The sequence below is a fragment of the Rissa tridactyla genome, chromosome 1 (assembly GCF_028500815.1).
Source record: "Rissa tridactyla isolate bRisTri1 chromosome 1, bRisTri1.patW.cur.20221130, whole genome shotgun sequence".
Classification (NCBI taxonomy): domain Eukaryota; kingdom Metazoa; phylum Chordata; class Aves; order Charadriiformes; family Laridae; genus Rissa; species Rissa tridactyla.
The window spans coordinates 83770802-83796859 of record NC_071466.1 but is presented as its reverse complement, the minus strand read 5'-3'; the positions used below and the strand labels follow the sequence as shown (position 1 = coordinate 83796859).

Genomic DNA, 26058 nt, shown 5'->3' with positions numbered 1-26058 from the left:
GTTGTTTCAGGGTCTTTTCGGTGGAAAGGCAAATGTGATCCTAGCATATATTGACTGAGGTATTACCAGTAGCAGAAAGCATGAGATCTGATCAGAAATGCCGTACTCAGCTTATTCAAAAAGTACATTGAGAAAAACGAGAGCAGGTGCAGGGAGGATGCTAAAAGAGTGTTAAAGGTAATGAAGAGTCGGTCTTATGAGCGGAGACTGAAGGTGCTTTGCCTAGCAAAACAAAGACTAAGAGGTAAGAAAGATTATTGTTTATAAATACGTCACTATGGTAAGCACAGGGTCTGTACCCAAAATGATAGGGCTTTATGGAAAGTCATTAAAATTTGAAATGAAGCTGAAATTATCTTCTCTTTCTTTGGCATTCCAAACAGATAAATGAAGCATTACTACTTTTATAGCTACTTTTATATTTTTCTTCTCCTAGGCAGAAGCTGTTGCAACAGTACAGATTTTCCAGAATGGCTTTGGAGATACTGTTGGAATAGCCGACATCCTGCAGGTGCGTTAATAGCGGTGTAACAGGAGTCTTACTCCTGGATCACAGAATCATAGAATGGTAGGGGTTGGAAGGGAGCTCTGGAGATCATCTAGTGCAACCCTCTGCCAGTGCAGGATGTGCAGATGTGAACAGAGAACCTGGACAAGTGTGCTTCTTCCAACTGTGCTAAATACTGGTAACATTTTGGAGGTCTGCTATGTGAGAATCACACGCGGGGAGGAGACTGGGTATGACAGTGAGTACATCAGTTCACAGCTCTTTGGGTTCTGGTGTCACAGCAACTGGATATAAAGCTATGTCAGAGCTGTGGGAAAAGACTAAAATTTGCCTACCCGAAGAAGCAAGGTGGTGGGCGTTGTTCTATTTCAAGAGTAAATGTTGATATGTGTAATTTGGACTGGCTTTGGAGCTATCATCTCTACATTCAAATCATATTTTGGCATTATATCTTCATTTGCAGTAACATCAACTAGATAATGTCATGACTGAACTCTAGCACACACATTTATACCTTTTAGTTTCTACAGTGGGATTCTTCTCAGTCACTACCAAAAGTTAGGGATCCAGCCTCAGCTGGTCTTACCCCACCCCTGTGGTGGACGGGCACCTATCACTTCAAACCATGTCCTGGAAAAAGTGACATAAATTGCCTTTTGCAGGTGCTTTATTTTCTCTCTCAACTCCACTAAGTGGAAGCCTAGATGCCTACCTTTGACTAGAGGACTGTCTTCCAGATGTCTAAAGCTAGGTGAAATAAAACCCATTTCAAGGTGACAAAGGTACATATAAACGCTGAATGAGAACAGACAGCCAAAGACAGTAAAACAACATGTATTTAGTATCTCAGTAACAAACAATAATTGAACATGAAGTTCCTGATCTTAAAGCAGGAATCTGACATCAATTCCTGGCTGCATTCTTAGCTGGCTTTTTTTAGAATAGCATAGTAAATATTGCTTTTTGAGGATGCTTTGTTACCATGTTCTATTACCTTTTGATTACTTTTACCCAAAGTAATCCAATTAGGACACTTAATACTAATGTTTTGTGTAATTGTAGATATTCAAGTGTAGACTGTGGGCCAGTAAAAGCCTTAATTTCATATAGTATGGCAGTTTCACGTGCATTTATAGAGAAGGGAGTCTTATAATGCTGCTTGTTCTAAAGAAAATAAGACATACATAATGCACATCAGAATGCTATGCCATCTTAACTTTAAAACCAACTACGTCACTGTAAAGACTTAAATTTTGAAGTACCCTAATTGTTTTGGTCATAGGGAAACTGCTATGAAGATAAAATGTAAATATATTTATGAATGACATGAAGAAACAGTTATTTTTCTCTTCCTGGGTTTTAGGGATTTTCATTTTTCCTTCTGAGGCACTGCATACTCACCAGAAGAATATGCTTTGGGCTTTCCTGGATACCGCACAGGACAACAATTTAGCCCTGCAGCTGGACCAATGTTATCTGGTTTATTACTTACAAGATGAGTAGAATTTGACCCTGAGTAATTTAAATGGAGACAGGTAGAATCCTACACCAAAGACATAATATGAAACCCCTGGAAATGGCTGAGGTCCAGTTTTCATTTTAATACTTCTGGAGGTCTCACAAGTTTTCCTCTCACGTATATTAAAAATCCGTCTCTATAGTGTTTTTTAAAGGCTAGTCAAGTGGGGTTTTAATGATTTGGAGTCTTAAAAAGATATTTAAAAGTGCTGTATCTCACCTTCTAAATGGTTTTGAATTCGTCAAGTTGGAATGATTTTTTACCCCCTGAGATAACAGCTGAAGGTTCCACTATTTTTCTGCAGTGCTTGATGATATTACTCATATCCAAATGGCAACAATGTTTAGAGGAATGTGATAATAAAATCCATTGAGTAAGGAGGTGCTAATACATAGCTGGCGATGCAAAGTTTCAAAGGAAGATATTTTGTCATTGTGATCTGGTACTTACTGAATGTTATTTCTAATGATAGGTTCTTATGTCTATGTGGTACTAAATTCTGTAGTACTCTGGGCTACTTGTATTTTAAACTGTTACATTCTTTTTTCAGCCTTGAATCTTCAAAACATGTATTTTTTAGAATCCGTTCCTTTATCCCGGTGCTTACTATCTGTATACAAGTCCATACAAAAACATTGTAACCATTACAGGTTTTCTCTGTGTCCACATTTACAGCATTATCATGAAATACCTCCGCTTACCTTGAATCTATACACCCAACTTCTACATGTTATTTTTGGCACCTTTATCAAATAGAGTTTTATGAGGCATAGGTTTTTTTATTTACCCATGCAGACTGTTAAGCACTACATGTTTTCAATTTTCTATTGAACGTTTCTATAATGTATTATGGTAGACGTGACATGTCATATACAAATGCAAAATTATACCATAGATGGTTGAAAATTTAAATAGCAGATAAGATTTTTTTTTTTTTGCCAGATAAGAAACAAATAAATCTGGAAGCCTAAGGGATACTGAATTGCATGGAAGAAAACAAGCAAGGATATTACAACTGGCGCAACAGTCCTGATGAAGCCAGACATACATAGTCAAACTTACACCAGCAGGTTGCTTAAAAACAGAGTTGAGAAAAACTACTGGTTGCTGCAGATGAGATTGAGATAAGGAACAGGACCTTAGGCAGCATAAAGATAGTAACATTTTCTGCTTCAATGAATAAGACAATGCTAAGGCATTAGTTGTTTTAAAATAAACTGGTCTTTATAGAAAGGGATTCACTTTTCTATAATGTATACGTATTAAATATTCAAAGCAGAATATGGAAAGAGCAGAGTTATCTACAGTGGCTTTTACTGACAAAAGACCCGATTCAAGAAAACCTTTAAGACATGCTTATAAGATCAGTCCTATTCATGGCATCACTTAGTCTAAAATATAACTTGAAACAACTGCAAAGCTAAGCATGTGTTTAAGTGTTGTTTGAATAAATATGACTTCACAAATCATAAGAAAATAGATGAAGATGAATCAGTAAAAAGAAATGTGAAATGTTAATGTGCAAGTAAGTGTGCGAAAAATGTATTTACAATAAAGGGAAAATTGAGGGAAAAGTAAAACCTCATCCACCCTTTCTCAAGACAAATCTGAATTTTGCCACAGTTTTTCAAACTTTAACCAAAATAGTCTGCAGACTGAAAATTTTGTGGCAACTTTAGAGAAAATGATCAAAGTATGCATTTTAAAATGAATAAAATATTAAAAGCTAGGACTACCACTGAAGTCTTCCCAGTGTTATCTACTATGTTATTCAGTTGGGATTAAAGTGATCAAATATGTGGTGAATTTTAAAAATCAGAGGCATATTCTCTTTTGTATTAAGACATCATTGGAACAAACCAAGAAGAAGATGGAAGATGGATTAGAGAAGATTAGAAAGATATTGGTGTGGGGAGCTTTTATTTTTGTTAATAGTCTGAAGTTTAAAATCTTCAGAAATATTTTTTAATTATTATTATTTGCCAATACCAGAGTACGATTTCAGTTGTGGGTTATAAATTTGCCAGCTTGTCTGTAACATAAGGGGGTTTTTTGTTTTGTTTTCTCTATCAGAATAGGACATTCCCTTGCACTCAAGAAACATGGCAAACTTTTGTTCTGTATGGATTTTCCTGGGAGGTATCTGCAACCATCTGAGCTGAGGGGGGAAAAAAGGCCATTTCATGAGAGCAAAATAGCTTCCACTGAGGAGAAAAAAAAAAAAGCAAATTTTCACAATGAATAGAAACTTCACAGTCACAGTGTTTGTATCTGGGTGCCAAAACCTAGTTTTCTCAGTCCATATTTAGGCACTTGCAGATAGGTGGCCTACTTGTCAGTAATACTAAACATTCGCAAATGAAAAAGAAATTGCTAGTTACTTCAAAGAAACAAGAAGCTTACACAAAATTGCCTGAGTATCTGAAGAGCCAAGCTTCAGCATGTAGTTTTGAAAATTTCAGCCTATATTTTTAAAGATCATACATGCCATATTTTATCCACTACAGTGTGTTCTTTTGGTCTTAATTGCAGGTTTAATAAATCTAGACCCCTGAATTATGTGCGAGGTCTCAGGCAGTGGGTAATTATTCTTAGCTTAGGCAAGCTGTAGCTGCTGCTCCTGACCATGGCACCAGCAGAACTTCCAGCCTGCATGGATCAGGGTTTGTTCTCAGTGTTAACTGTGTGTATTCAAGGTGTGTACAGGCAAGTATATCATGTGGCTTGCATTAAAAATGCTATTTCTTCCCGGTAGGAGAGAAGACTGCAAATCTGTCTGTAGAATAAGGTACAGTAAGGTAGCTACTTGTTCAGCATACCGAGAAACACGATAAGGAGCCTTGTGTGCTCAAGGCACTTCTGTTTACTCAAGTGACCACTGGTAAGAATCATTGGGGATTTTGATTTTGTTCGGGCAATGTAGTGCTTCTAGAACAGAAACTAAGTCCTTAATGTGGCTTAACAGTAAATACTGGAGAAGAATTATCATGGGAATCTAGTATATGGAAAGACCAGTGGGAGCTGCAAAGCTGAAAGGGACAATAACATACCATAAAGTTCACAGAATTTTCTTAGGAAAGGGCGTGCAATTTTTAGAAACGTGCTGCAGTTGATAAGAGGTATTCTGTAAGTACAGTGCAATTAGGAAACTATTTATTTACCACATTGTACAAGCCTAATGCTTTCAGTTAGGAGGAAATAGAAAGCTAGCATTCTAATACCCATCAGGGAGTGGCCTATGACACGGTTGAGTAATCTGCACGTGAAGGCACTTATGCCATGTTTTCTGCTAACCCAAATCTGTTTGCCCAGATCATTAAGAAACATTGATAAGAGTGTTTCACACCTGTACTCTCTTCTTCGCCTACCAGTTCCAGTCTGGGTGAAATTTAAGGACCTGTATTGTCTCCATCCTCATTATCTCAGACCTGTCTTACCCTCACCCCTTTGCAGCACTCTCCATCCTGAAGTTCAGAGCAAGGAGGTCAGCTGCAGAGCATTCTCCGGGGAAGGCTGTTTCATCCGAGATCATGCACCTTGGTCACACCAGTGGACGTGGGCACCTCCTGGAGTCAAAAGGGAGTCAAAGAGCCAGTGTAGGGCATAAGAGCCATCAGTCTGTGCAGATCAGCTTACAGGGTAGAGACATTTTAGAGCACAATGCAAGATCGCTTTCTTTGTGCTCCCTAGTAGAAACAGTCTTTAGAATTCACTGACATTTAATCATCTGCCTCATATCACTCCTTTTCAGAGTAACTATTTTGGTGCTACGTGGGGGTTGTCACAGAAATGGTTGCCTAATTCTGATCTAAATTTTGTCATGTGCACACGGATCTACTGATAAGCATACTGATAAGCATTTACAGCAATAATAAAAGGAATTATAAGTGATTCTGCTTCATGAAAGAGCAGTGACATACTAACCAGATATTCCTAGCTCTTGCAAAAAGAAACCTATCACAATTTCCACAAATCCCATGGAAAAATGGTTGTACATCAATACACAAGTTGCCACTGCCTGCCCTATCTCTTTAGTTTCAGTAGTTAAAGGTGAATGGATTTTCAGTAGTGTCCAGGAAATCAGGACTTGTTCCATGTAAATGACAGGCATCGGTGTTTTCAGATCACTCCTGGCCTCATAAAATGGCTGAGGTTCAGAACTATTTTGAAGCTTAGCAGCCAGAAAAGTATCAGTAAAACTGCCAAGAAGCTTGCTGCTTCATGCAGCAAGGAACGCGGATCGAAATGAGATTTTTCCTTTTTTTTTCTTGCAGAGGAGCAGTGAGGAAGGGGGTGGGGAAAGGAGCTGCTCACTGTATTTTCCCTGAAATACACTGTGGCTGTAGATTTGAATCAATCCAATGAGTGCCTTACAAGTGGTTTTAAGATTATATAAATGTCCTATTAAATGCTTCTTGTGTTTCTCTGAGATTAGTACAACTGTATGTTTACAATATGCCAAGAGTAGGGGTTTTTTCTGGATGATTGTTTCAAAGTTAGGTTAGTGCATGTCTGTGTTTTGGTACTTTATATGCGCAAACACTTAGGCTTTACTGGTCCATGAGGTATTTGCCCGTAGGATTAAAAGATAATAATAATAAAAAAACCCTTCCAGATTACTTTTGAAAAGGTAAACCCCACTTTTGCTACAGGATTTAACTGGTAATTAATCTGACGGGGCAAGCCCTATGTTTCTCAAAATTGGGTAATATAACCTACTAGGACTATGTTCTTTGCTTCTTGTGCCGAAGCATAGAAAAGCAAATTGCAAACATAGCTGTAAAAGTTTGGATCTTAGTGTGTAGTATTTGATATCTTTATGACAGAACGGAGTGATCTGCTGTTTTTAGAGATCATCTAGTTCAACTTTTTTGAATGTGCAATCCCATTTTGTTTATCTGGTTTTATATAATGTCCAAAGATCTAAATACTGGATACATTTTGCAGATCTAATATAAAATTTGAACATGCATTTCTAATAATTACTTAATGAAATTTCTTTTTATTTTAAAGATTAATCTTTTTCATATTTTTTTCATTTTAAATTAACTTTTTTTCTAATATTTACAACCAACCTCAAATCCTTTTAAAGTCTACAGAGGGGCTGATACTAAAAGAGTTTGCATAATGACTCTTAGTTTTTACAGTTCAAGACACTGAAGGAGAATAATCTCTTGCTGTGACAATTAATTAAGAATATTAGTCAGGGAATATAGACAACAAGCATGCAAGAGAAAGCAGATCTCCAAAAGATTTTCAACATTCAACAACAACTTTTTGCATATGTAATATGTTGTTGCATTATCAGCGTGGTGAGTAGAACTAGGGAAGTGATTGTCCCCCTTGTACGCTGCACTGGTGAGGCCCCACCTCAAGTACTGCGTCTGGTTATGGGCCCCTCACCACAAAAAAAGACGTTGAGGTGCTGGAGCGGGTCCAGAGAAGGGCAACGAATCTGGTGAGGGGTCTGGAAAATAAGTCTTATGAGGAGCGGCTGAGGGAGCTGGGGTTGTTTAGCCTGGAGAAAAGGAGTCTGAGGCGAGACCTTCTTGCTCTCTACAACTACCTGAAAGGAGGCTGTAGAGAGGTGGGGGTCAGTCTCTTCTCCCAAGTAACAGGCGATAGGACAAGACGAAACGGCCTCAAGTTGCACCAGGGGAGGTTTAGACTGGATATTAGGAAAAATTTTTACACTGAAAGGGTTGAGAAGCATTGGAACAGGCTGCCCAGGGAAGTTGTTGTGTCATCATCCCTGGAGGTATTTAAAAGACGGGTAGACATAGTGCTTAGAGATAAAGTTTAGTGATGGTTTTTGTCAGAGTTAGGTTGGTGGTTGGAGTAGATGATCTGAAAGGTCCCTTCCAACCTAGGCAATTCCATGATTCTATGATTCTGTGATTATTGTATGAAAGGTGCTTGTGACAGTTTGCTCAACCCATCTTTGTGTTTATCTGGAAAATCTTTCTTTCAAAATATGGGCCAAAATTCTACTCATACTGAGACAGGAATGAGCCATGCATTCATGACAGGATTCCAATTTGGTCAATTACTGAGGTGAAAGTTCCAAGGCCTGCTACTATGAGTTCCCCAAAGAAAACTAAAACCTAAAAACTTAGCATTTTAAAAGGAAGACAAAAAAAGACATACAGAGAAATTAAATTTTATACAGAGTTCTTCCAAGTCCAGTGTGTTTTGAAGGGTAGTCCATGATTGCAGCTAACTTAACAGCTTGATGAATGGAGGAAAATTCTGTTTTGTCTGCTCTAGTCCTCAAGAAATTCTCCCCTTCACCTCCAAGACCTGCTGGGCTTCTCTCTCGTCCTCACCGTAGTCTTTCAAACCATGCATGAGCTCCAGGCCCTCTGCTGTAACTTTCTTGCTCGGTCTATCCTGCAGTCTCTTGAGCATTCTCTTTTTGAGGACTCTCAGTAGCCCTACAGGAGGGCTTCCTCCAAGAGGTTCCTCTTCTGAAAAAGAGCATAACACACACCTGGGAGAAATAAATCAGCTGCCCATGAAATTCCAAGCCTAGTCTACTCCAGCTTTTCGGTACCAAATGTCATAGTTTAAGACTGCTTAAAGAAACACATCCACTAGGGAGATGTATGACATCCTGGTTTAACACTGCCTCATGATTAAATTCTTTTAGTGTAGTTTGAAAACACGTCAAAATATTGGGGTTTTTTTTTAACATAGCAAATTAAAAATATATGTTTAGTTGGAGCAGACCATCCACTTGAATAATTATTCTGGTTATCCATCAGGCCAACTCAGTAATGCTGGCCATCCTCCAGGGCCCATTTCTCTTATGTCTCTGCCAGATGAATGGCCAAATTGTCAAAAAGCCATTACAGTATGAAGATGAATTAGAATCACACAGTAGGGGTCATGACTACCCACATCAGCTTCCTGCTTAAGTTGTTTGCACCTATTTGTGAGGAACAAACTCTACTTACCTGAAAGTCACCTTACAACTGTAGTTCTCCCCAGGTCCCTATGAAGTCAGTGGAGACTGACTACAAGCATTTCCTGAAGGCAACTCTGTCCATCTAAGGTCTGACTATTGATTGGGTTGGGTTGTTTTGGTTTTTTGGGGGGTTTTGGTGGTTGTGTTTTTTTTCTTGGGGGGTCGGAGGGGGTGGGTGGTGGTGTGAGAGGTAGGTCTTCATCTCTCCAACCCTGATTGTGCTCTTAAGTTGCTTACCTCAGGTAGTGTCTATGCTGGGGAAAGCTTGCACCATTCATCAGTTTGACAATCAGAGTCAGTGGAAGAGTAAAACGGGAGGAAGAGAGGACTATGATTTTGTAAGCTGTGTTAAGAGAAGTACCTGTTATACCAAATACAGGCCCTTCCATGGTTCAATCCCCACTTGGTTCTTGGCACACACCCTCATATGCAATTTTACCCTCATTCCTCAGTATGGTTTAAGACAGTCTGCCCTGCTAAAAGAGATTCCTAATCTCTTGCCACTAGCTCAATATTGCACTCTTATCTGGCTTTGCACTTGCTGTTACACCTTTGTAAGCATTGGGTCCAGTCCGCTGTGGATTGATAAATTTTTCTTCACCTTTTCATTCTTTCTTTTTAGCATTAAAATAATTGCAAATTATTTTGCAATAATTGCAAATCCCTGTTTGCAACGGAGATACAGTGTACAGTAGTAATAAGACTGCAGTCATTTGAAGTCTAGATGTATCTGGGCAAACTGGAATGATTTGCCACTGAATTTAAGTCAAAGCATCTTGTCTTATTTAAATGGACATATAGTTTTAAATAGAAAGCTAAATACAGATGAAAAAGAGCTCCTCAGGAGCTCTGGCAAGTTTATTACTTATATTGTAACTTAACATTGTAATTGGAGCATGGAAGGAGTATGTGGTCAAAAGACTGCAGAGATTTCTAAGATCTCTGACCTGAAGAGTTTATGATCCAATGGTCCAATTCAAGCAAAATATCCAACAAAATCAAACAGGAAATATGTGCGAAGGAAAACCTACAATAAAGAAAGCCTGGGCAAAAACCATTAACTCAGATTCTTTGTGTCTATACACTGCAGCCTGCAGATCTTACCAGTTCAAACATTCAGAAATGATGGATCAGAGCCCAAAGCATCATGAGACTGACTTTAAAACAAGATTTTAAAAAGTGGTACATTGTATTTTGTTTCCCGTCTGGTCTCTAAGCTTTTAGGGAGCTCTCAGCTAATGCTTTCAAGGTTTCATCTGCAAACCTCAGGGCTGGAAACTTGCATTTAGTGGTATCGGAGCTTTCAGGCAATTGCATTTATTGAGAAATTAAGGTTGTAAGGAAAAAAACCCACAAAATATTGTGAGATTAAAAATAAACAAGTGAGCTGGCAACCTCGGATACAGTAATAAGAGGAAACTTTGTATTTTGACTAGCTTTACAAATATATGATAATTCTCAGGGTGCTTTCAGGGTAAAGAAGTACTGCTCTTATTCCCTTTCAGTACTTAGGAAACAAAGTGGGTTAGTTTTCTGGTAACTACCAGCCAGTCTTCTAAATGAATATATATAAAGTGTAAAGTAAATAACATATTGCCTAAATCTCCATTATGAACACAACTAAATCCACCTTATGCATCTAGTACAAGTTTCTGTGCTCTCATCTATCTCTTCTTACTACAGTAAATTGGTTTCTTGGACAATTGTCCTTTCATTACTTCATAATGTTATTGCTGAGTGTTGGTTAAGGCACTTTCTATTCAATTCTTCTGTGCAAACTAGTATTTTGCCAGTGCTACAAATTAGAAGGTTCCTCCATAGAAACGGTGTCACTTAACTAATCTCAAGCAGCTGCTAGAAATTTCATCACCACGTCACATTGATCTTATCTGGGGGGGGAAACAGGGGGGAGGAAGTGAAGATTCTTGTGATAGTCCTGCTAATGCCTCTGCTTTAAAACGAGATGAGTTGGGGAAGCCTGGGCAATCAGCAATTGGACTCCAGATCCAGTATCCTCTCTCTGGGGGTTTTGATATTACATTTTAAAGAAACCCTCTAATAGCAAATGGGAGAATGTCTGGGCAAACACTCAAAAATGCACATGCAAATCTCATCCCTGCACCTGAACAAAGATGGACTTAAACCCCGAACCACAAGGTTTAATATCCATTGCAAATTATGTATTGCATGTAATTGTAATTCTGCAGAATCTCGATTCTCTTGTAATTAGGAGTTATGTCACCAGGGTTTGTTCATGAAATTTTTTTTATGTCAAAAATAACACAGACTTTTTACATAAGAGTGTGCAGAGTAAACTTGAAGTCACACTCTTCCCAAGTCCGTCTACAGAAATAAGTGGATTGCCATACTTCTCCAGTGGAGGCTTCTGGGTAGTAAACAAGAATATTGGCTATGAGAGTTTTATATTGGTCTAATGCGATGAAGAAGTGACAAAGCCAGGGGTAACTTTAATGTTACATTAGTACCATGTTCATTTCATACATCCAAATTCATCCCACTCTGCGCTTTCCCCTGGAGACACCAGCTACAAACCTCTGCTATCCACAGGTACTGACTGATCTTCTGCAATTTTTGTTTGACTGCTTGATAATGAAATTCATAAGGTAGTGGAACAGATACAAATTCTGTTATCGGAAGCCTGCCAGTATCTTTTCTCTATCTTTTGCAATAAATATGGTACACAAACTCTCACTGAAATCCCAATTTTGGCCCACTCAGTGGGAAAACTGAAAGACCTTAATACTGATGAGATGAGAAATCACCGAGTTAAGAGTCGTTAGCCCAGTGGTGCCAATACAGCTCAAAACACTCATGACCTCTTAGATTAAAAGGAGTAATGACCAAGATGAGATCCACAGCATCCTACACAAAAGAATCATTGGGGCAGAAGAAAAACTGATCATATTTTTGGTTTGGATCTACTCCCACAAAGTGGAAAAAAGAGTGACTGGTAATTGCTAACAAGGATTGAAGGCTGAATTAAGCTATGGAGATCACCCATAATATAGGTAAATATAGTCAATATAGACAATGTAGTCCAAAGGCACACACCAGTGATTTGCTTGTTTATGCAGCATTTTAGAGAAATTTAGGGAGCAATGTAGAGAAGTTACTATAGTTTTGAAAAATCATACTATAATGCTGCTCTCTATAGCATGGTTGCCTAGTTACAAAGCAGAGTCCTTGGGATGACAGGGAAAATATTATTCATACAAGTTTAAAGCCCCCCCCAAATATCAACAATGTCTTGTCTATAAATCCTGGTAATGCAGGCATATAGTCTGATATCTCACACTTTGCCGGAACTAGGCACCAACATTTTACACAATTTACACCCTATTTGAGATACAGCCTCTGTTTCTAGTTCTAAGTTATTTATATCAGATCATAAACAATCACTATACAGAGTTTGGAATCTGTCAGTCAGAGATTTTAGGCCACCGAGGTGGACAGAAATTCAACAGTTCAAAGAAGCAATAAGAAACAGATTTTTTGTATTTGTTTTGTTAAGTACGGTAGTCTTTGAGGTGCTGAGGATGTTTTAATAGAAGAATTGTCTCAACACAGTGGGAAGGGTAAAGGTAAGGCCAGAAGTTTTTAAAAAGGAAATAAAAATTATGCTATTATTTTGTAATTGATTTGGGGACTTCAGTAATTTAGTCTGTAGATTTTATGAGTTTGTATGCAGTCTAAATTAATTGCATGTCTGATATAGACAAGGTTTACCAAGAGGAACATATGCTGCCATGCTTTGTCCTGTGCAGACGTCCTCGGCATCTAGATGTAAACTTTCCAATTTACAATTTAACTTCAAAGCACACCTTCTTTACACAATAAGAACAATAAAGGCATTCAGAAAAACGATATTTCTCTCCTTTTATCACCCTGACTACTGAATTGTTCTGCAACTTGCAAGACTTTTGAGCTGAAGGATCCAAGTCAGTCTGCCTCCTCAGATACCCAGCCTGGATTTCAACCATCACAGATAATCTTCTGCAGTTTATTTGTTTCAGAAGCAGAGAACTGGTAATTGCATGCCAATTTAAGGATAGACATAGCTATTATTAAAGCCATACGCCGCTATAAAGAAATCCATATTTCTATATTCCTTGATCAAGGGTTTCTCCATTCACTCCCATGTCATAATTTATATTTTGAAGCTAGCATAATTTACATGAAAGATGTTTTGTTTTGACATTGGAATAAGATCTCTGTAGACTCTGACTGTTTTCTTTTCCCATGGCTGATATTTTTCACACCATCCTATTCTAAATAAAATAGACATTTACTGAACAACGCACAGTTTCAGTAGTTGGTTTTGATAGTCAATTGTCTTAGTAAGAATGCCAGAACTTCCAGAATCCCATTAAAACTAACTTTCTGTAAAGTTTTGGGTTTTTTTAAACTATAGGATAGTTTGTTAGAAAAGAAATTGGAACCATGAGGATTATTTTTATTTTTCTCTCTGTAACTATAAGAACATGATTAGACAGGTGTTTCATTGCAGGTTTGTTTCAGACCAATGTGATTTAAAAACGCTGAAAATATAATGCCCTTTAGAATGAAGTTTGGTATTCTAACATTGAGAGAATTTTAGCTATATTATAGTAGACCAAAGAGCATTCTCTAAATTAATTAAAAAAATATTAAAAGTGAAATTCTAAATTAATCAGATAAAGAGAGACATCAAAGGAGAGTAATATTGTGAGAAAATACTTTGTGAATATTTCTACCCATTATCCCCCTTCATATTTGCTGTCAAATAGTTTAAATAAATGCCACCTAAAGGAGCACTGTAATAAGATTGCTGTAACAGGGATAAGAGAGCACTCACTACACAATTGTTTTATTTTATTTTAATATTGTGCTTCTGAGCGAGGGTTTGGATTAATTTTAGTGTAGAGATGGCAAAGTAGCTACTCCAGCAATTCCAATTAGTTCCTTTGTTGGTTTACCCTTTAGTAAATTCTGGCATTAGCTTATATTAGATGTTAATCTGTATAGATTTAGTAATCTCATAGTAGTATGAGGTAAATCACAGTGGATGAAAGATGTGATGCTTTTTGTGAATTTGTTGCTGAAAAAAATGGTAAGAACATTCAGCATATTAGATATATACTAAGGAGAACAGTTTATTAGTTTTAGGAATTCTACATATTGATACTGTGAGATGAATTTACCTATTAGTTCTGGCCACAGTAGGTCAGAAAGTAAGGAATACAGTGGTTGTAATCGTGATTTTTAGCATGGTGAATGTTGCTGCTGATAACAATTTTGAAATCTGGAAACCCTTAAATTCGTTTTCGAGGATACTTTTCTGTTGTCCCCTAACTTCTTCTGTTTCCACTTGACCTTAAAAAATACACTGTGAATGTAGGTAATAAAGCTGGCTTATTCATTTGGCATACTCAAATACAGTAAGACTGGTCCTTCCTGATTACTCCTAAGAGTCAGTTGAGGCCTTGAGAGTCCCAGAGCTCTTTCCAAGAGCTTTGTAATGTTCCTTTTGCAAAGTTTTGACCTTTCCTTAATGTTATTTTTGTGTTAGGTTTTGAATCATCTGGCTGATTAGTATTACCATTTCTATTTCTTTTCCATCAACTTCAAAAAAACATCAGTGGCATACATTTATGTCTTTGTGGTGCATTGATCAGTGCTCCTTACCGTAATACCACCTAACTATAACACCAGCATCATACACGTCCTGGTTTGAGGGAAAACAGAACCAATTTTATGTTCAGTCATTTTACTTTTCGTTTAAGTCTTTTCTAACTAACTGAACTCTCTGAAATTAACGGCATATTTTTTATACAGTGTCTGCTTCCAGAGTGATAAGACCTGGTGTTTATAGTGAATACCAAGGAATGGTATGCAGAGAGGCTCTTGCTTATACTTACTGCTGTAACAACCAAGGCCAGCTAATTCTGTTATTTGTCCCATTGGAGGGCTGGAAGCAGAAGAGCTTAGAGGGGTCCCACCTGCAGGGAGGAGTAGACAGGACAGGTGACCAAAATTGACCAACAGGGCATTCCATCCCATCTGCCCCATGCTCAGTATAAAAGCTCTTTCTTCAATGGCCAGCATCCAAGGGGGACTCTGTTCATCTGCTTTTGATCCCGATCCGTGCGTTCCTGACTCCAGCTGTGGAATCCAGTTCCCACCCATTGCAGTCCAGTCTGGGACTTCCCCAGTGCTTGCCAGTGACGTGATCATCATCCTGGGAGCTCGATACGGTTTTGTATATATTGTATATATTTCATTATTTTCTTATTAATATTATTATATTTTTATTATCCTGTTATTAATATTTCACCGAAGTAGTTTAGCTTCTTTTCAACTGGTAAGTCTCTCTCTCTCTCATTCTTCTCTCACTTGGGAGAGAAGTTAGAGAGCATCTGTCCTTCGTTTTAGTGTCCAGCACAGCCCAAACCACAACAATACATCATTGTGTGTGTATGTATACACGTATATGTATGTAGGTATCTGTATTTATATGAAACAGAAGTGGTTATCTCTCCACCAAACAGATAAAAATACTCTTTTTAAAGCTTTATAGTCCAAGAAAGTCTTCTACAACATATTTTCATACTGAAGCCCATAAATTATCCTTGCAGGCCAAGGAAGTGCTAAAGTATATGTATTTTTTATTGAATAGATTTGCTATTTTCCAGTGTCTAGTCAGAAACTTTGCAAAATGGAGATACTTTTTTTATATTTTGAGTGCCAGATTCTCTCCATAGTTATCTGGCCCCAGGCATCTGTTCAGTAGTAGACATTAAGTTCTTTATTAAAAAAACTTGGGGGAAAAAAATGAGCGCTTTGAGAATGCAGACTTAGTAATGCAAATTTTAAAAACTTTTTTAGATGCTATTTACCATTCTTCTATCACCTCTGCACTCACACCACTTTTGATTTGTGTTTGTGCACAACCATCTTATTCACTACCTTGCTCATGGACTCCTTCCAGTCAAATTTCAGGCTGGGATTTGGAATAGGCACACCACTGGCTACAGTGATGGATGATCTACTCTTTCCCATTTAAAGATTCCTCTGTCTTTCTACAACGTTCAATATATTCACCATGCTGAGTAGTTATTTTACCTTGAGGAAGTTAATGGTTAAGCACTGAGCTGGAAAACGTCCTCTGTACAAAATGCAATCAGAGTACTGATGGCCTGCTTTGTCTTAGTTGCCAAAGATATAAAGACCCTCCAGGTTCTACATCAATCACTCTTTCTTTTCAATATCCATAGAAAGGGGAAAATTATGAGACATCATCTAAAATACTAACAACATGGATCACTTTCTGTCACAATGGGTGGTAAGTCTCTTAGTCTGCAAAAGTTACCTTCTGTCAGCTAGGTCCCAACTTAGGGTGAATCCTGCTCAGATCCATGGGTAATGCCATGTGAAATTCATAGGCTGCATTATTTTTTTCTACTCCGTTTAGCTAAAATTCCCTCCCCTGTCCCCTACCAGGCTTTCTTTAGGAAACTGTGGGACTGATGATGTTTAACGAGTTTTCTTTTAGCTGTCATTGAAGCCTCTTTTAGACTCACCCTGAGCTGTGTCTGTCTCTTCCCAAAACTTGTCTGACTTGGCTTGTAGGCTTTCTTCATTTTCCTCTCCCATTCTTTCTCCACATAGCAAAAAGACTGAATGCCTCACCAGCTCAGAAGCATTGTGAGAAGCAGCAGACTGAACTAAACCAAAATTTTAAATGACAGAGTCACAGCATCACAGAATCACTGAGGTTGGAAAGCACCTCTCGAGAGCATCTAGTCCATCCCTGCTGGTCAAAGTAAGCTCGACAAGGCTGCTCAGGGCTCTGTCCGGTCAAGTTTTGAATATCTCCGAGGGTGGAGACTGTACAACATCTGTAGGCAGCCAGTGTTTGACCACCCTCACAGTAAAATAGTTTTTTCTTATGTTTAAACACAGTTTCCTGTATTTCAAATTGTTCCTGAAGGGAAGAAGGCATTGAGTACCTCAGCGTTCTCCACTTTCTTTGTCACCACGTCCCTGGCCCCATTCAGTAATGGGCCCACATTTTCCCTGTTTTTCCTTTCTTGCCGATGTACTTGTAGAAGCCCTTTTTGTTGCTCTTCACATCACTTGCCAAATTCAACTCCAGGTGGACTTTGGCTTTCCTGACCTAATCCCTGCATGCTTGGACTGTGTCTGTATATTCCTCCCAGTCACCTGACACTGCTTTCCCCTCCTGTACATTTTCTTCTTATATCTGAGTTGAGTCAGGAGCTCCTTGTTTATCCATGCAGGACTCCTGCCTTTGCTTGTTTCCCTGCTCCTCAGGATGGACCACTCTTGAGCATGGAGAAGGTGATCCTTGAGAATCAACCAGGTTTCCTTTATCTGTCTTCTCTCCAAGGTCATATTGCACGGGATTATTCCAAGCAGATCTCTGAAAAATGCCAAAGCCTGCTCTGCTGAAGTCCACAGTTGTAGTCCTGGTTTTTGCCTTGTTCCCTCCCCTCAAGCTCCTGAACTCTTACCATCATGGTCACTGCAGCCAAGGTTGCTCCCAGCCTTCACATCCCCAGCCAGCCCTTCCTTGTTTGTAAGTGGGACATGAGCAAAGCACCTCCCATCATTGGCTTCTACATCAACTGTTGTCAATGCACACCAGCAGATATCGCTGTGGTTCAAGACCCCATGAGGACCAGTGCCAGTGAACGTGAGGCTTTTTCCAGTTGTCTGAAGAAGACCTCAACCACTTCTTCCTGTCCAGGCTGTCTGTAGCAGACACCCACATCACCACCCATGTTGGTTTACTTCCTAATCCTGACCCACAGGCTCTCAGCTCGCTCATCACCCATCCCATAGCAGAGATCCATGCATCTGTGCTGCTCTCTCACATATGGCATAATTCACCCTTCTTGCCATCCTTTCCAAAGAGCCTGTATCCAGCCATCGCAACACGCCAGCTGTGTGAAAAATCCCACCACACCTCTGTGATCCGATGAGATCATAGCCCTGCAATTGCATCCACACCTCTAATTCCTCCTATTTGTTCCCCATGCTGCAGGCATTATTGCACAGGCACTCTAGGGAGTCATCCAGCTGTGCTTATTTCCCAGAAAGGGTATGAGAGCTTCTCCCATAGTGCTGTGGGGGACATAACAAGGATGAGAAGAGAGGAATATTAAGAACATGTCATATCACAGCTCTTTTTTGCTGCCAGGGGACTCCACTTGCAACACTAAGTAAATAATGTTGTGACCTGGGACTTTTCCTGTGTGCTTCACAAATCCTGCACACAAGCTGATAAAAATGCTCTTTTATCTCTGAGTAGCAGGAAGCCTGAATTGCTACTCATGGATAACAAACATGGTTACAGTGGTCTGAGACTTCATGAGCTTTAGGTTAGTTCATCATAAATCAGGTTTCCCGGGGGTAAAGCACTAACTTGAAAAAGACCTCACCACTTGTTAAAAATGCAGAAGTCATCTTGGGGAGACAACTGGAGGCATCTGTTGTCCTGTTGAGTCCTGGCTGATTCCCCTTATAATATCAGATTAATTCCAAAATAGTTTTCTGCATGTTATACTCTATATACAGATCACTGTCATGAGCCACAGCATATGGAGCAAGGAGCAAAGGAGCAAGACTTCCCTCATTATTTCCATGCTGTACTACAACGATTCAATTGTCATATGCAAGATTTAAACTTTTGAAAACTCTATGTCCTAAAACCACTGTATTCCTTGCTTGCTGACCTGAAAGTAAGGCTATCCCTTTAGTCAAACAGTCCAAAAGATACACCTGCTAATATTACCTAGAAGGTATTTTCCTTCTCTTAGCTCTAATCTTGCATACACATGTCAAAAGGCAACAGGGATGGAGATAAGGAAATGTTCCAACAACATCATAGGAACGCACGGGAAGTATAGTGCACAAGCAGGAACCTGCTGTCCAAGTAATTCTGTTTTGGGTGGCATTTAGGTTAGCAGCGCCTCTAGGTCTACAGAGGGACAAAGCTATCATGAAAACCCAATGCAGTAAATGCATATGGCAGATAAAAATCACTCCACTCACATCACATACTTCTCATCTGTACAAGTTTATGTTACTCTGCAAAAGTAGAAATAAGTTTCTGATTAGAACAGGCTTATGGAATTCATTCCGACTTTTAATTCCCCAAACTGCTGATACTTTCTTGCTCAACATAGCTATATTAATGCCTCAGCAGGATGCTATTTTTAGGTGAATTGATATTTATCAATGATTTTGATATCTCTACATGTATCATGTGAAACGTTGTTTTTGAATGCTTGCAGTTACAAACAGTGGGAAAGCTAACATTTTAAAATGTTTTCAAGAAAAGATAAAATTTGTATATAGAAGTAGATTTAAGAGTGAGATAAAACAACTTCTCCTTTTCTTCTTCTCTCCCTCCTCAGCAAGACATGAATCTTGAGCAGTACTTAGCAACCCCCATCACCATAATAAATACATGTATTTCTTATATATATATATATATGTACAGGGTATCGTTGGGTGATACACAATCAAAGCTACTACTAAATCATTGTTCCAATGTCTGAGCAATTATCCTTCCGAAAGGACACAGAAATGGAAACAAAATTCTGTAATCACGAGGAACTCATTTGGCAGTGATTGCTTTCATTTTCATTTAAAAATGTGATAAATGATCCAGTACTCCTCATTTCACTTGAAGATGATTTCAGATTATCTGAAAACAGCTGGGTTTTTTTTAAGACTGGAAGTTCTTAAGAGTATTCAGACACACTGGATAAATCTCATCTCCTGCAACTTGAGCCTGCTAAATGTTACGTGTCAAGTTTAAGCCAGTTCATCAAGTTTCTGCGTTTACTTAAACAATGTGTTTGAGTCACATCATTTGAGGTCAAATGAGGTAGGACCAAGTATCTTCTGCAGGTGCCTGTCTTGAACACCTGTCTTAGAAGTGGATAAATTACCATCTGGAAGTTCCTATCCCTGTTGACTATACAGAATGTAAAGTATTAGTTTACCGAGACCGAGATTACTAGATACTTAAGTTATAGAGGGGAAAAAGTTAAAAGAGGTGAATTTAACTTGTAAATGCCATCTATGTTAAAGTCTTATTCTATTTTAAGGAGACAATATGGTGGCGTTTGTCCTGTTTTACTACAGCGTAGCTTGGAGGGAAGAAGTCGGAACTGCCTGGGATAGTGGAAACACGAGTAAATCAATATATTGTGCATAGAGTAAAAATACAGGGAAGAACATGGAAAAAAGCCTCCTCATAGTAGGTGTCAATTAGCTGGCTAATCAGAAAAGAGAGCAGCTGTAGGCTTTCATGGAAAAATGTAGTAATAACAGTTCCTTGAAAGAAGGTGAACATACCTTTGAGTAATGGTTGGCTGGAGAACCAGTGGGCAGACTGAGAGAAAACTCTAAATATGGGTGTTTTAAGGAAACTAGCAAATAGTTGTGTAGTCTTCTGATTTTTTTATTACTTTTTTTTTCCTGAATGGATTTGTTCAAACTGGGGGGGAAAAAACTGAAACCTGTAATAAACCCAGCTGAAGACTGTGTCTGTATGTAACAGTAATCACACATAAACAAATGACTAGCTATTTTAGCCTCCTTAGAAATGGTTAAACGTGGTAAAAAAAAAAAAAAGGAATTATTATGCTGGCACTGCAGTAGGTTCAGGATTAAAGTAATCTGTTTTATTTCTGGAAACAATGTGGCCCCTCTTCGTCTTGTGGCCGTGTTGGAAAGAGAAGGGAGCTGTTACGCAAACAGGCTACAGGGAGTCGCCGCCGTCCCCGCGGGAGGCTTGGCGCATCCTGGTGTCGAGCTGGGCCGGATAGAGATAAGGAGGAGGCAGGCTTGAAAGGCAAGCATTATGTAGTTAATCTCACGGTGGCTTTAAAACCAACATCTGTGACAGAAAGGGTCACAACAAGGGAGCGATACAGAGAAAAGGGTGAGGAGCGTGACATGAGTGAGGTACCGCCACTCGATGAGCAATTTGAACTGATGCATGCAATTGTTTGGAGAGGACGGTACCTGACTTTCTGCACGCTGTACAGTAGGGGTATGTTTTCAGCAAGGAGCAGGGTATAGCTCCTGGTATGACTAGTGGGAAATGTCTCCCCCATTCCTTGCTCATCACCCTGGTAGCTCCTAGCTGTGCATCACTGTAAATTCTGTGAGTGCCGTTCTTACTACTGTTATTCTCAGTATTTCGTCTCTAGCGGGATAATTGGGTTTTTCTTCACGGCATCATTATCATCAATTTCAAGAAGCTGAAATTTCATTTTAGTTTGGATGAGCGTCCTAATATTTAGATGATTCTTTGAATCGTACATGAACTGGAAATCTCCGAACCTGAGCTGAAAATGTGACAAGTACAGGGTTTTTCATGAATTTTCAGACACTTTTGCTTTGAGTTACATCTGGAAATACAGAGAAAACAATGCCCCTGTAGTATTCTGGTATTTCCAGTGGGGGAATAAGGAAAGGCTCATTTTCTAGATCACAGTTTAACTTAAAGCTGAGTCTAGCTTGAACAAGAATAAAGTCCATCTCAATAAATGCAGGATGATAGCAGGGGCGTAGCGTATTTTTCTAACTGAAAAAAAATCTGAGATTTTATGTCATAATAGAGAGAAAAAATGAGTATATGTTGTCTAAAAGTAGCTTGATGGGTAAAAATCATCTTGTCTAATTACAGACTTTTGAAAGTCTGCTCTCCCTTTATAGTTAATAGAATCATCTTCAGAAGACCATTTGCTGACGTGTCTTAAATGCCTATCTTAGGATGAGATGAATGGCTCTCTGGAGATCTCTGTTTCTAACTATTGAAAGGAACTGAAGGTAACAACATTTTCAAAACACTGAAGCTGTGAAATAGAATTTCAAAAAACTTTTAATCAGACCGTGTGGAAGAGAAGTAGAGTGATTCCTGGTGTCTGCAAGGATCAAGGGCAGGAGCTCTGGAAAGCAGTGCTCTACTTCACTTAGTTTTCATACTGTTTATTTCTTTTATGAGTTCGTTATTGGTAAGACCGAAGGGAATGCAGGTGGAAATACATTCCACATCAGCTTCAAAATAACTTAGAAAAAAATTATTTGTATTCCAATCCAAAGCTTCATTCCTTTTTTTTTTTTATTTTATCACATAACTCCGGGACCTTTTAGTAATAGTCTGTGAATTCAGTGGTGATATCCAGATGATGAAGTGCAGATAGATCATGGTGATAGATTGTTTTTTCTTTTTTTTTTTTTTTATAGCTTTGACCATTTCAGAATCACTTTGCTGAGTACTTGACCTCCATCATATCTTTTGTAACATCTTAAACAGTTGTATAGCTTTGAAGAGCTGCTCCTTTAACTATTTTTTTCCAACAGTGCAGCCAGTGCACAAAGCTTTCCTCTCTTCTCCCTAATGTATACTGACCTGGATCTCTGAATGGGCAATATATATATACCTAAACCAGCGACAACTTTATTGTGTTATCCAAAATCCAGTAGGGCCACAAAATTGGAGCTATATTGCACTGGAAACTGCCAAACCCAAATTATTCAATTGGATACACAGTGATAGTTGTAATGCAGTTGGTGAGACCATAACCATCTTACTGTTACTAAAAGACTGCTTTAGGTAAATTAGAGACATCAGAGCGTTTACTGTTCACAGCTTTTACTTTCCATGCTGTAACTATAGAGCTGGACATACACTATTCAGTTATCCAATTTGTCAGTCAGCAGATAAAAAATACTTCTTTTCTATGGCTGTGAATGCCAAGTAGTTATTTACATCACTGCAAACTGTTCATGCTCTTCTACCATTTGATTTGTAATGTTTTAAGTCCAGTCTGCAGGGGGTAAGAACTTTGGTATGGTCAAAGGACAGTTAACCTCACATATTCTGAAATAAACTAAGGGTCATAACTGTAAGAGGTAGTCAGTACTGAAACGGTCGAGTGGAACGCTAAACAGGTTTTATATGCAAAAGTTTAGGATAATCCACAAAACTCCTATGTGACTCTGCTTCTTCTGAGGTTATCTATTTTCCTTGTTAAACTCTAACCGTTTGCTCTCATCGCTGGGATTCTCTAGCAAGCCTGAAAGCTGAAGAGCACACTGTCACACCAGGCACGCAGAGGATGGAAGCCATGCATGAGGCAGAGCTCCTACCCACCATCCCTGTCCACAAAAACAGACCACCGCTCTCTCTGGAGGCTATGGAGGGAACGTTGGCAGTTAGATGAGGGAGTAAACCCAAGTGGCATCTTTTCAGGACAAAGGAGTTATCACACTACATCTCACAAGGGCTCGAAGAGATTTTTAATGACCAGATGTAGCCAGGACTCCAGTTTTACGTTGCGTCCAAAAGCTGACATTATACTCCTAGCTTAGATCTGTGGCTTTACAAGCTGTCATGGTCATGGCTCAGAGGCGAAGAGTGGCACGTCTTTAATCACTGCTGAACTCTGTGGCACCTGGGAGCTGCTGGAAGCTTGCCATCTCCCTACCAATAAGACCTGGCTCAGCTAGTTTTGTGAGCTCTGATGAGATCTCAACCTGGTGCAATGTTACTGCAAATGTTGGTAATGTAACATCTTATCAAAAACATAAGAAAATTTTCTTTTTTTTGTTTTGTTTTGTTTTGTTTAGTCTTTATTGAGCAAGTTACTCAGTTGATGAGACTGATATAAATGTGCAGAGGACACGTACCACAGCGTGCATGGATGTCTGATCGTATGAATTTTATTTTGAAGAGCAGACAAAAGGCTTGGATGAGTCATCCTTTGTTGATTTAAGTATGTGAAAGTGTCCCTGTGCTGACCTCATGTATTTTTTCTAAGGTCAGTTGCTCTTCTGTTGCAATTCATGTTATACATTTTTCTTCTTCTTTCTTATAACAATGTGAAGTACCCATAATGAGAAATTAGCTTTTTATTTTTCAACCTTTTTTAAACCAGTCTGCCCAGAGATACGATTAGACCACTCCATGTACTAAGTAAATATACTTCTTTAAATTACTCAGTTAAAAAATAAAACCCAAGGAGAACCATAACTAGAGTCCTCCTTGAAAAAAACATAAAAAACAGTAATCCAAAGATATTTAAGTCTGTGTTGCTACATAAGAGAAATCAAAGTGAAAACATGATTTTTACTGGACAAATAAAAACATCTAAATAATAGTTCCAAAAGATCCTTTCTTTACCACGAATACAATGATAATGGCATGTCCAAGTGTATAGAAGGTTTCTGTTTCAAGGCCTGCCAACAACGGCTCTCCTGACTGTGTTGGCAAATTTGAGCAGAACAGGGGCTTTAGATCAGACACCCAGGAGGTGACAGCAGAAAGGACATAGACATTCTGGGTAGGATGCATTCAAAGAACATTATCAAGATGAAAAAGGAATGCAAAGAAGAGAGTCATTTAGCCATAGAGCTTATAAATCACAGTATCTCCAGCCATAAATATTTTTAACAATCTGCATCTCATCTCTTTCCAAACACCTATTAGTATCAAAGACTTCCTTTATAGAAAAAGAAAAACTGAGGTTTAGAGAGAAACACTTCTTCACGCTTTCAGTCTCTAAAAGACTGCATCACTGAGGAGTGGTGCTAGCTCTAGGTCAAGGCAAAACAGAGAGTTGCCAAAGGCAGCAAAGGGCACGTGGACTAGTAGGTGCTGTGAGGGGACAAAAAAAGAAGCAGCTTCAGTATCCCAAATTGGCTGTCCCACATTTCCCATCATTCGTGGCAGCAGAAGCCACAAAGCCATTTCACGAGGGGTCTCCCTCGTGCTCACAGTCACATGTTTGATGATACTGGCTCCCCTGGGACATCCAATCGCATGGATGACTTACTTAAAGGCCTTGAGTCAACCCTGGTGAGAGTAGCTGAAGAAAATTAGCCTTCATGGGGTATGTATTCCCATAGATGAGTAGTAACCTCACTGCCCAATTCATAGAATTGTTTGGGTTGGAAAAACAGAAGAACAAGGAGCTTAATAAGCCACAAAGGTAGTGAGGGGGGCAGTTGCCTAAATTTCTGGCAAATGACTCTTAAAATGTAGAAGGAGCGAAAGATCAGATGAGCTTTTCAAAAGGACTAGTGGTTTAGGGATCCTTTGCCAAACTCCTTAAGTTACATTGCTTCTTAAATATTGCTTAAACTGGCTTCCTTAAAATACAGAAAACTAAGCCCTGTGATCACTTGCTTCTGAAATATTTGACTGCTACCAGTGAGTCAGGTGAAGGGTAGCAGTTGTACGTGTATAGTTTATAAGCATTTTTATTTATTGTTTTGGCTTAACAGGAAAAAAAAGTACTAAGATAACCACTTACATCAATCTGTAAGCACATCCACCAAATACAAATACTGTTTGAAGAGAGAAGTTTCTCCATTGCACATTCTGCTAGCATAAGATGTATGGACGGTGAGGAATTAAAATCACATCTCCTCTAAATTGCTGTCCAAATTGTTATTTGAATTAACTGCTGTCATTGACTTCTGGTCAGAAACCTAAGCCAGAAGTGATGGTTTGTGAAAAGAAGGTGAATACTCCCTCCAGTGTTTTTGGGTAGGTGAATAGGAACTGAAATTCTTGACGGCATGCTTCTGGTTTTACATAAAATTTACCTGCTTCTCTAAATAACATTTTTATTTCAGTTATGTCCAGATCAATTGGGCTAGGACAGTAAAAATGCATTAAATGAGCCCCAAATAGACATAACATAGCAGGAGTAATACGTTTTTATACTTTCTAATCAAACATTGTGAGTATCTAGGGGAAGAGGTTTTATCTTCTGTTAAATGCAGGACTCGGAACCAGGAATTCTGCCGTCTTCTTCTATCTTTGTTGCTGACTTAACTGAAAAAGCTGGTGTTGGTAGTATATGTGGTTACAGTGGCCATCTGCATTTATAGACCCTTGTACAGATATCACCCTTTATAATTCAAGCTATTGCCAACCCCAATCTGTACTGAAAGATGTCTGGAACAGTAAGTATTGCCTACATTAGTGATGTCTGCAGCTGGGCTTAGAAA

The 26058-nt window shown here is 38.8% G+C and overlaps 1 protein-coding gene across 2 annotated transcripts in view; it reads right to left on the bottom strand.

The window, feature by feature from the left end:
• The window catches only part of FRMPD4 (FERM and PDZ domain containing 4), a 352077-nt gene that overhangs the window by 307582 nt on the left and 18437 nt on the right, over window positions 1–26058 (bottom strand). Inside the window, exon 1 of one of the 2 annotated variants that reach the window (XM_054189072.1) lies at window positions 5465–5952. The exons of the other annotated variant lie outside the window; for it this stretch is intronic. The gene's annotated coding sequence lies outside the window, so the exon portion shown is untranslated. Of the gene's footprint in view, window positions 1–5464; window positions 5953–26058 lie in introns of those variants that run through there. 2 annotated transcript variants of the gene reach the window in all.